At 31.6% G+C, this 11,957-nt stretch overlaps 1 pseudogene; it reads left to right on the plus strand.

Annotated features, from left to right (window-relative positions):
• The first annotated feature begins 2,775 nt into the window (after nucleotides 1-2,775).
• On the plus strand, nucleotides 2,776-11,583 carry LOC107935638 (probable disease resistance protein At1g58602; annotated as a pseudogene).
• Nucleotides 11,584-11,957: the final 374 nt, after the last annotated feature.

Genomic DNA, 11,957 nt, shown 5'->3' on the forward strand with positions numbered 1-11,957 from the left:
GATTTATGTGTTGTACACATCAAGCCAATAAGTTATAAATACTCCCTATTACAATTGATTTTTGGTCAAGAGCTAAATATTTCTCATCTTTGATTTTTTTTATGTACGTATATGTTCCAATTGCTACACCACAACAAAATATGAGTGATTACTCAAATAAAGTTGGGAATATATATTAATTACGAGTCTCTTTATATTATTATATATTTTAAATGTATTGGATATTCAATTATGACATGATTTGTGATTACTATTTTGATTCGATAATTTTCTCGACATTAAGGGGAGAGAAATAATAACTTGTAATGAGTTAGGGGGAGAGTAATTTGAACCAGAAGTTCAACAACGATGACTCATTACAAGTTCCAAATATGAAAATTCTCATAGAAAAAAATAATTCTTCTAGATGGTTATATAGTGGAGGCGGGTGCTTCAGAAGAGACTCAAGACATAACAAATAACTGAAACTCTAGAAGAGATTTAGGTACCTGAAACTAAAGATTAAAATAGTGAAAATAATATATCTTGATAAGTTATGTCAATTCAAGAAAATGTGGAAATGATAATAAAAGTGGTTGACGATGGTTTTGCATACAATATTATTGTTGAAGTAATGAAATAAAAGGGAGATCTTGAATAAATCTATTGAGAAATATAGATATTTAATAGATTGTTTAAAATAGAAAGACGCAACTCAAGTACAATTAAATTTATGAAGTTTTTGGACCAGTAGTCTGAATATCTAAAGGTATAAATCCAGTTAGGGTACAAATGAAGTAGTTTTGCGAAAACGAAATAAAATATGAAGTTTTTGCTAAGTCTTGGCATTGGTTATGAAAAGATATGATATTCTTTTGTGGTGGATGCAATAACTTTTAGATATATTATTAAATAGATAGTTCATAAAAGATTTAATTTGCGTCTAATGGTTGTTACAACCTTTTATAAATAACTATATAGTGAAGTTTATATTAAAATCTTTGAAGGATTTAGAATGCTAGAAACATACTGAAATCTTGGAAAATTGTTCATTTATATGAATTGAAATGATTTGAACATATGTGGTAAATTTGACTGAGTGAATAGTAGTTGAAGGAGGATTATAAGATGATCCAAAATACCTATTTATATTTTTATAGAAGAATCATGATTAAAATTTGCTATGATTATGATTGAAACTCCTGAAGAGATCAAAATATATTTCCCCAAAATTTTTCCTTGCTCATGACTTTTAAAAGAATTGTGATATAAATGCTTAACAATACAATCAAATAGTCATCTGAAAAGCTAGTATTCAAAATTGAATACGTAGAATATGACATATTATGTGATGTTTTCATGAAAGGGAGTAAATACGCTGTACTCTTTTTCTCTTAATTGAGGTTTTGTCTCATTGAGTTTTCCTGGTAAGGTTTTTAATGAGGCAACATATTATGTGTATTATAGATATGCGTATTCTTTTTCCCTTAACTGAGGTTTTGTCTCATTGGGTTTTCTTGGTAAGTTTTTTAATGAGGCAACATATTATGTGTATTATAGATATGCGTACTCTTTTTCTTTTAATTGAGGTTTTGTCTCATTGGGTTTCGTAAAATTTTTAATGAGTCAGCGTATTATGCGTATTATAGATATGTGTAATCTTTTTCCTTTATTAAAAACTTTTTCCCACAGGATTTTTATTTTAGTAAGGTTTTAATGAGACACATTATCTACGCATAGACATCCTAGGGGGAGTGTTATGAATATTTTATTAAGTGGATGTCCATCAAGATCTAGATAAGTTTTGATATACTTTAAATTATAATAGTCATTAGAATTAGATCTCTATTTCATTTATACTTCTTATGCCTATAAATAGAGACTTTGAAAAAGCATTGGAAATAATCCCATTTATCAATAAAATACGCCCTCTCTTTTGCTCTCCTATTCTCTTGAATCTTTATTCTCTGTCTTTTTATTTTATAATAGTTGCTCAAGTTTAAACTTGAATTTTGTATTTAGAGATATAATATGTATTAACACTACATCCAGTACTTATTAATTATTAAAATTTGTTTTTAATACAGATAAAGACCGAGTCAACTACTAACATAAATTTGATTTATTTCTTTTTCATAATCGGTTAGTAGCCTTATGCATGATTAAAAAAAAAAAAATTGACTAGGCAATTATAGGTTGAATTTGAATGGGTTATCACGTCCAATTTCCTTATACATAAATTTTGTATAAATTCCGACATTTTCTAAGCTTTTACTTAAATTTATTTTTCCTTTCAGTTTCGAAGCACTATCTTGAATCTTGTTGGTTCTTTTTATTGCAAAATTAGTTCAAAAAGAAAAACCTGATCGATGAAGATAATCAACCAAGTTACCTAATTTACTTGGTTTATAAGTAGAGGCTAATTACCTCGATTTATATTTTCTTTTACAAAGGGGAATGGTATCAATTAGTTGATTTAAACCAGATACTTTTCCCTTTTCTTATGAATTGATAAAGAATAACATATGTTGTTGATAAAAGTAGATTCTTTGGGAAAACAATATCTTTGCTTAATTTGATAATAAAGACTTGGATTAATCCATCAATTAATTATTCGGATTTTATTTAAAATTTCTTACTTGAAACACTATGTTCTTACCTTGTTGATTCTTTTTTTTTTTTAAAAATTAAACTATGAATCAAAAGCCTGATTAAAAAGTGGATTCTGTAGAAAAACAATTTCTTTTCTTGATAATAAAGTATTGTAATTCAAAGAAGAAAACTTGGATTCCATCATTTACTTATTCGGATTACTTTAAAACTTTTTAATCAAATCCATGCTACAATCATTGGACTCCAAAAAGAAAAAATACTAGAATTTCATTGGTCACTCAAACATCGATCAGAGGAAAAAATGGCTTGGTCCGCTGTGTCTTCTGCCGTCACAACGATTGGGACGCTGCTAACTAAAGAAGCAATATCCCTATGGGGCGTGGAGGATCAAGTTGACAGTTTGCAGGAGGAGCTGAAATTCATGCAAAGCTTCTAGAAGATGCTGATTCAAGACAAGGCGAGAGCGGAACAATACGCCTCTGGGTTTCCGAAATCAATGCTGAGGATGTCGTTGAAGCATTGGCTCTGAAGATTGGGTCCAGAAGGAAAGGTGGTTTATCCAATACCATCAAAAGATCCGCTTGCATCCTCAACGAGGGATGGGAACTTTGCAAAACCAAGTCGGAGATAGAGAAGATCAAAGCTAGAATCTCCAACTTGACTCGACAATTGCAGACATATGGCGTGAAAGGGTTAAGGGAAGGAGAAGAAGCATCAAGTTCTCTCAAGCAAGGCGTGAGTTAAGGCGGTCGTATCCTCACATCATCGAAGATAACATCGTTGGATTGAAGAATGAAATTGAGGAGCTAGTCTCTGTTCTTCTCATTAATGATGAAAGCTCGAACCACCAACTTGCGTCGATATGTGGGATGGGTGGTCTGGGTAAGACCACGCTAGCTAAAAAGGTTTACAATCATGACCGGGTTCGAGCTTGTTTCGATCACATGGCTTGGGTCGATGTTTCTCAGCAATGCCAAAGAAGGAAAGTCTGGGGAGACATTTTGGCAGGCCTTGTTTCATCAAATAAAGAGGTTAGCAAGCTTAGTGATCAAGAGCTAACAGCCAAGTCGTTCAACTTGTTGAAGGAAAAGAGATGCCTGGTGATTCTTGATGATATTTGGAGCGTTGAAGCTTGGGATAGCTTAAAAGCTGCGTTCCCGATGGCGGGCGACATGAGAAGCAAGATATTGCTCACTTCTCGTAATAAAGAGGTAGCTTCACACGCAGACAGAAAAGGCTACTTGCTTGAATTGAAGTGCTTAAATGAAGAAGATAGCTGGAACTTGTTTCAAAAGAAGGCATTTCCTTACCGAGATTCTTCAGGTAATAATTTTTGTTTTGTTCGTTAATTATTGTGAATTAAATTATCATTATATGCACATGACACAATAATTATTAACTTTTTATTTTAAAATTTTGGACTTGAAATTAGTTTATTGTTTCAATAATAATTTCAAAATATGAATTAAAATAAAATTCTCAACATAATATATATGTTCTTAACAATTTTTTTTATATATATAGAAAAATGTTTTATGCATGAAGAGTTGATAACTAGATGCAAAATAGAATTGTTCATGGGTTGGGCCACCTGGCATGGCCTAAAGACTTGCCCGAAATGTCAGAGATTTTAGACAAAAAAATAAAGTCTATTTAAGAAATAGGCTAGGCCTCAGGTAAGACATTTTTGGCCTAGGTTCGGCCCGACCCGAATTCACTAAAGGACAAAAAAAAGTTTTTTTTTGTTTTTTAATATTATTTTTTTATTATTTTCTCCCTATTTTGCTACCATTTTACTATTATTTTGTTATTATTTTGTTGTTAATGTTTGGATATTGTATAAAACTTGTTTTATTGTTTATATTTTTATTATTTTAGAGGCATTTACTTGTTAAGTTGCATCTTCGTGTTATTTAAGTATACATTTTTTTTTAAATTTATTTTTAATTTGTTGAGAAATATTTATTTTAATGTTTTTAGTATTTTGATTTATTATATATATTTTAAAATAAAAAAATTAATATGGGAAGGCTGGGCTCAAGTTTTAACATTTTTATCTGAGCCGGACTTAGATAAAATTTTGGGCCCATTTTTCAGGTCAGGCCTGGCCCGACCCATGAACAGCTCTAATGGAAAATTGACTAATTTTTTTTTAAAATTACTAATTTTTTTTGTGTTTGGATAATTCTGCTTAAAATACTTTTTGTTGTTTGACAAATTTTTCTATAATTATTTTTTAAAAGTTTTTACTAGTGAAACAAACATAACATAAATATATTTACAATATCTCCTCATGACAATAAAACATATTTTATAATAATTAATATGATGAGAAAATATTTGGTTCATTATAAGTGGAGTTTTTAAACTGCACAAGTAGGGTTAGAGGTTGACAAGTGCCCTATAACAGTACAATAAAATATTAAAAAAATATATATTAACAAAAAGACGCATGACAATTTTTTCAGATTACTTGTGGAGTAAAAAAAAACACTTCCAAAATACCAAATATTCATCCTTGATATCATATATAAACTTTTTTTTGGCCTATATATTATATATAAACATAATAATAAATAATGTCTAATTGAAATTTAATTTAAATTGCATATATTATATATATGATAGTAGACAGTGACACGTCAAAGTTGAAAAGGATAAATAAAGTAAAAAATTATTTAAATAAATATTTATATTTATATAATTAAAATACTCATATTTTATATTATAAAATTTTTATTATATAGTATAAAATTTTTATTATATAATAATTATAAATTGTAATATAATTTATTATTATATAAATTGTAATATAAATATTATATAAATATTTATAAATTGTAATATATTTATTATTAAAATATTAAAATAAATATTTTTTAATAATATATTAAGAATATTGTTTAAAATTTATTATTAAAATAAATTTGATTATTAAATAGTTTATAAAAAATATTTTTAATTATATTAATAAATATATATAACTAAACATTATAATATTTTTTTATTAATTTTTTAAGTATTTTTTAAATATTTTAAAAATAAAAAAATATTAATAATATAATAATATTAGGCTTTATTTAAGTTAAATTTTATATAAAAATAAAATTATTCATAAAAAAACTCTTTTCATTAAAATGATTTACGTTTTTTAAAAGGATAAATCAATTTAGAGGAAAATGAGCTTATTTTCCGTTAGTCTATAAATTATGAAAAAAAGCATATTCCGTTTAAGAAATAAATGCACTCCAACAAATTTCAGCATTTAATCATTAATAAAAAACCTTAAACAATTTCTTTTGGATGCGGATGCGACCTGATAATTTGTAATTGATGATAAAAAATGTAATTTGTGAACAAAATAGAAAAAATATTTTTCAATAAAAAATGGGAATAAAGGAATGGGAAGATATAGGTTGGGAAAGAGGAAACGTTATATAAATTTTATATTCGTGTATTCATGTCACTTTATATTATTTCTACGCGTTCCATCTCTTTTTTGTTAGTATTTAAAGATTATTTGTCTAGATTGAACATAGAAAATATTAAAAAATTATGTTAGATCCGAAAAGGTTTAAATTTTATTCAATAATCGAATTCAAGCAACTAAAGTTATTTATTGAACTTAATTTGAGTATTGTAATACTCAATTCTTACTAGTTTAATAAAACTTTTTTTAACATATTTTTATATTAAGAAATTATATTTTTATTCTTATTATCTAGAAATAACTTAAGTACAAATGAGCTCGAGCATAAATGTGAATAAGCTTAAACTTGAGTTTAGAAATTAATGTGTTAATTAGATTGGGTTTAAGCTAAATATTAAATCTTAAATTTTGAGTCAAGCTTTAACTCCAACTTACTATTATTCAAGTTTGACTGACTTAATTACACCCTTGCAAATAGTGGCTTGATTCCATAAGGCTTGTGAACAATCTAAATCAAGGAAAGATGTCCATGTTGTGGTTAATTATTAAACTATAATTTGGTTTTGAAATTATGACTGGTTCTTTTTTTTTTCAACCATGTTTCGGTATTATACAGACTATAAAGTCGATGCAAACATGGAAGAGTTAGGGAAAGACATGGTTAAACGTTGTGCAGGGCTTCCATTAGCCATTATTGTGTTGGGAGGAATTTTGGCTACGAAGAATAATTCATTACTTGAATGGCAAAAAGTATTTGCAAATGTGAAATTATACTTGAAGAGCGGTAAAGCTCAAGGACCTGAGGATGTGCTAGCATTAAGTTATGATGATTTCCCTCCCTATTTAAGACTGTGTTTTCTTTATTTAAGTCACTTTCCAGAAGATTATGAGATACTTGTGGATAGATTGATTCAGTTATGGGTTGCCGAAGGTATTGTTTCATCAAAGCAAGAAGAAGGAGATGAAGGGCAAATAGCGGAAGATGTGGCTGAAGGTTATTTAATGGAGCTTGCAGAAAGATGTATGATTCAAGTACGAGAAAGAGACATTAAGATAAGAAGTTTTCAGATGCATGATCTAATGAGAGATGTTTGCTTGTCAAAGGCAAAACAAGAAAAATTCTTCTATATTGCTGATCAGTCAAATGCCTGCCAGTTATCCACAATTGGGAGGGTTCGTAGAGTTTCTGTACACTAATTTATTCCCTTACAATGCATTAAAAGTCCACGTCTGCGATCACTTTTGTTCTTCGATGAGTTTTTACCGGAGGAGAAACTGGAGAAGGTTGTGCCATTGACAATGGAAAGGTACTCCGACATCCACGATGATGAACTTTTCAATCCACTTGTTTGGTTTGTGGGACTTTTAGGTGTTACTGTGTTATATACTAAATTTAGGGGGAATTGGAAATATATGTTCAATAATTTTAATTTTCTTAAGAGTCTTAGATTATGAAAGTGGAGGAGACGCAGGATGGAAGTTACCCAATGGCATTGGTTGTAGCACCCCAAACTCGGCCCAGAAGTTATGGCCGGATCCGGCATGCCATATCAAAAACATTAAAAAAAAGTTTTCCATTCTAAGTCCAGAAAATCGTACTTGATGTTCAAAAGATTAATTCATTAAAGGTTGAAGTGAATGGAAGCTGTGCACCAGGTAGGAAACCGGAAAAGAGGTGGTGAGTCCATCGGACTGCTTAAGTACCAAGCTCCCTTCGGATCCAATCCTAGACATGCATACCGCCATTGCCACACCTTAACGTCATGGATATTTCTAGGAAACCGATTTTTGATTAAGTTATTTTTAGGAAAAGTGATTAATTTTGGAAAATACTTTCATTGCGGAAGCTTTGCTTGTTGTCGTATTATTTTGAAATCAATTGTTGTTTTTGAAAACGCGCCCTAAAGCTGTCCAATTTCAACAGTTAAAATAAGTAATACCTATCTTAGTAATACATATTAAAACCATCAAAAATAATTAAGCGGCCTTATTACATTTAAAAACCCAAAACTTCAAACGTAAATAAAAGGATGTTCAGTTCACCAGAAGAAAATCAAACTTTCAGAACAGGTGGCCACTCCGAATTCCCTCACAACTCCAAGCCCACTATGGTTGGGGATTACCTGCGTGGATGAAAATAAAAGGGGTGAGTTTGGGGAAACTCAGTGTGTAAATTAACCCAACCATAGCCTATATTAGCTCAAACCACAGAAATAGAATAAGTTGGCCTTAGCCCAGAACAGAATTCAGAATAAAGCCCATAGGCCCATAACAGAACAGAACAGATATTACATGTTTATGCAGAAACCCAACCATATCCAACCGTATACACCCCCATACCAACCTTACATCGTGTGGGGAAACAACTCGACCCACCCAACCGCTACACACCACAGAATTTGCAGCATGGCTGCCAGAACAGATAATGTGACAGAGTCACCAGATACAGATAATCGTGGCAGAGCCACCAGAACAGATATATGTGGCAGAGCCACCAGATCAGATATTTGTGGCAGAGCCACCAGATCAGATATTTGTGGCATAGCCATCAGAACGCTTCCTCCATAATATAACCCATGTCCCCATGCAACAGATATATAATCATGGCATACATCATACAGAATCAGATCGTCATGCTTTTCAGTCAAAATTAACCCTAGGGGTATAACGGTAATTTTGCACCTAGGGGTATAACAGTAATTTTTTACTTTTAAAGGTATTTCAGTAATTTAGCTGCTTTTAGGGTTTTCATGCATATCCTAACTATTTACGTACTATCAGAACACTTACCGCGCATACTTACCGAATTGGGCCCGTTGGCCCATGAATCGATCTTTGGCCCATTAAGCCCAAATTATCAAAATGTACGAAATCGCGCGTACTGCAGTTTATTACTTTAGATTACCAAATATACAAACCCAACTATCTTACGAGCATTCGCACACTCGCAAATTCCCAAAATACAGACTTTTCGGCATTTCGGCTTTTTGGCTTTTGCCAATCTAGTCTATGAGAGGGTGTCAGTTACACACCTGTTTGCGACGATATGCTGACGAGATCCACACACGAACCGCCTACAATTGGATTGCTAACACGTTAATCTAACTATTCAAATACAAACTACGTATTAACCCCTTACGATATTCGGCCAACCACACCTACAGATCATAGTAAGCTTATAAGAAAACAATAAGCAACTTATTAACAAATTTTTGTCAATGTTTACCACATAATCATAATTTCACTGCAAGCTATCTTCCTGAGCAACAGTCACTAAATCATTTATAACTGGAGCTACGAAACTCCAAATCAAGTGCCGTTAATTTTCCCTGAAAATAGACTCATATATCTTTTATCCATAAAATTTTCAGAAATTTTGGTATGGCCAATCAATACCATATTTTTCTTAAAGTTTCCCATGTTTCACTGTTTGACTAATCTGACCACTCTTCATTACGAATCAAATTTCTCATTGTACAGAATTCAAAATATGTTCTCGTTTATTCCATTTGAAACTAGACTCATTAAGCTTTAATTACATAATTTATGCAGCTTCTAACTCATCTCCCACAATTTATGGTGATTTTCCAAAGTCACGTTACTGCTGCTGTCCCAAGCAGATTTATTACCAAATCACTCTTTCACACCTAACTTGCATGCTTGTTATTTAAACATGTATATCACCAATCAATCATCACATATCTATGATTTTGCTTAAGTATAATCTCCATTTCATCATTTTAAAGCACAACATGTTAGCCGATTTTTCCCCTTAGCATCTAAGGCATATGCATGCTTATTTGTTTGGCTCAACTTCACCTATGTTCCATTTTTCATCAAAAGAACATGAAATAACAACCATTTCCTTCATTTTAATTCATGACTAAATGCTCACAACACAACTAAAAATCAAAATATACTTCAAGAGTTAAGGTAGAATCAAGAAGAACTCATGAATCTCAAAACAGAAGCAAGGTACCAAGAACTTACCTTCAATTTTCCTCCTCCTAATGACCGAATACTCAAGAGCTTTCTCCTCTCCTTTCTCTTCTCTAACTTTCAGCTATGATGAACAAAGATGGACAAAACTTTGTTCTTTTTACCCCTTTTTCTTTTAATAAAACTTCATATTTCATCCATTTAATTCTTTAATACAAAAGATATGAAATTCCTATCATGGAACATTTACCTAACTCATTATCATGGAACATTTACCTAACCCATTATCATGAAATATTTACCTAACCCATTATCATGGAACATTTACCTAACCCATTATCAATTTGTGTCAATTTGTACCATAAATTATGGATATCAAGTGCACATTTTGTCTACAACAACATGATGGCCAGCCACTACATGTAAAATGGGAGGTTTGTCATGCAAATCCTCCTATTTTGCACTCCTATTTATTTGGCCACTTCAATTTAGCCTATAGCATTTTCAAACATTTTCACATAGGTCCTATTTCATAATTTCACCCCCTTTTTCTTATGGAACAAAAATTAACTAAAATTGTCGGGTTCTATCTTAAGTTTGGGCTTTCTAGAGGCCCACTAACATAATTAAACCTATGCCAACATTCACAGGATTCCCGAAAATTGGGGCGTTACATTGGTAAACTCATCCATTTAAGATCCTTGAGATTAAGAGGTCTTCACTTCTGGAGTTCAAAGTTGCCATCATCTCTAGGCAACTTAAGGTGCTTGCAAACATTGGATATAAGAATCGAAAGCGATTGTTCAGACTATATTCATGTACCTAACGTGTGATGGAGGATGCAGCAACTAAGGCATCTATATCTCCCCGAGGAATGTAGTCGTAAAACAAAGTTGAAGCTGGGTACATTGAAAAACCTCCAAACACTTGTCAACTTCAACACCAAGAATTGTTATGTAAAGGATCTTATCAACATGACAAACCTTAGAGAGTTGGAGATTCGAGGGCCCTTCAATATGGAAGATTTTAATATGGAGGAGTTGGACAAGAATCCACCTATCATCCAAAGTAAATATCTTCATTCCTTGTCTATTATAAATGATGAAGAAAGAATAGATCCAAAACAGCGCACCTCCTTTTGAGTTGCGAAAACATTTCTAAGTAGAGCATAGATGTGGAGATAAGAAGGTTACCAGAGTACCACTACTTGTCTTCAAATCTTGCTTACATAAAGTTGAGAAGGTGCAAGCTTGAGGAAGATCCAATGCCAATAGTTGAGAAACTACCTTAACTTAAGGATGCTTGACTTACATGAAGAGGCTTTCATAGGAGAGGAAATGTTGTGCTCTGCACAAGGTTTTCCCAAACTCGAGTCTCTAAACCTTACAATGCTTAATAATCTGAAGGAGTGGAAGGTGGGTGAAGGAGCCATGCCTTCTCTTCAGCGATTGAAGATACAAGCATACGAACAGCTAAAAAAACTTCCAGATGGACTCAGGTTCATTGCAACCCTCCAAGAACTGAAGATTAGATGGATGCCAAACACATTCGAAGATAGAGTGAAGGAAGGGGGAGAAGATTTTTGCAAAGTCCGACATGTTCCTACTATCATATTCCAGTAGTTATGATTAATGCCAGGTAATTCATAATCTTTATTTTATGAAATACTTAACCCTTTTGTTTATATATAAAAATCCACAACTATTTTGCATGTTTAGATTCTTTCTCAAGCAGCAGATAATACTTTAGATAAGATCCTAGTTTCGGTTCATATCCTCTGTTTTTGACAATGTCTCATATTCTCACAGGATTTGTCATTTGAACTAAAAGTGCTAAAAAATATTTTCAACAGGGTGTTAAGCACGTTCGTGATGGTCAATAGATGCATTTTGGAAGACTGAAATTAACTGACATTGTCATTTATTTCAAGATTCTTCAACTACTTCATATCATATTGACAGTTTTTTTAACCTTTTCTCTTTAGGTATAGAAGCCA

Source organism: Gossypium hirsutum, chromosome A11 (genome assembly GCF_007990345.1).
Source record: "Gossypium hirsutum isolate 1008001.06 chromosome A11, Gossypium_hirsutum_v2.1, whole genome shotgun sequence".
Classification (NCBI taxonomy): Eukaryota; Viridiplantae; Streptophyta; class Magnoliopsida; order Malvales; family Malvaceae; genus Gossypium; species Gossypium hirsutum.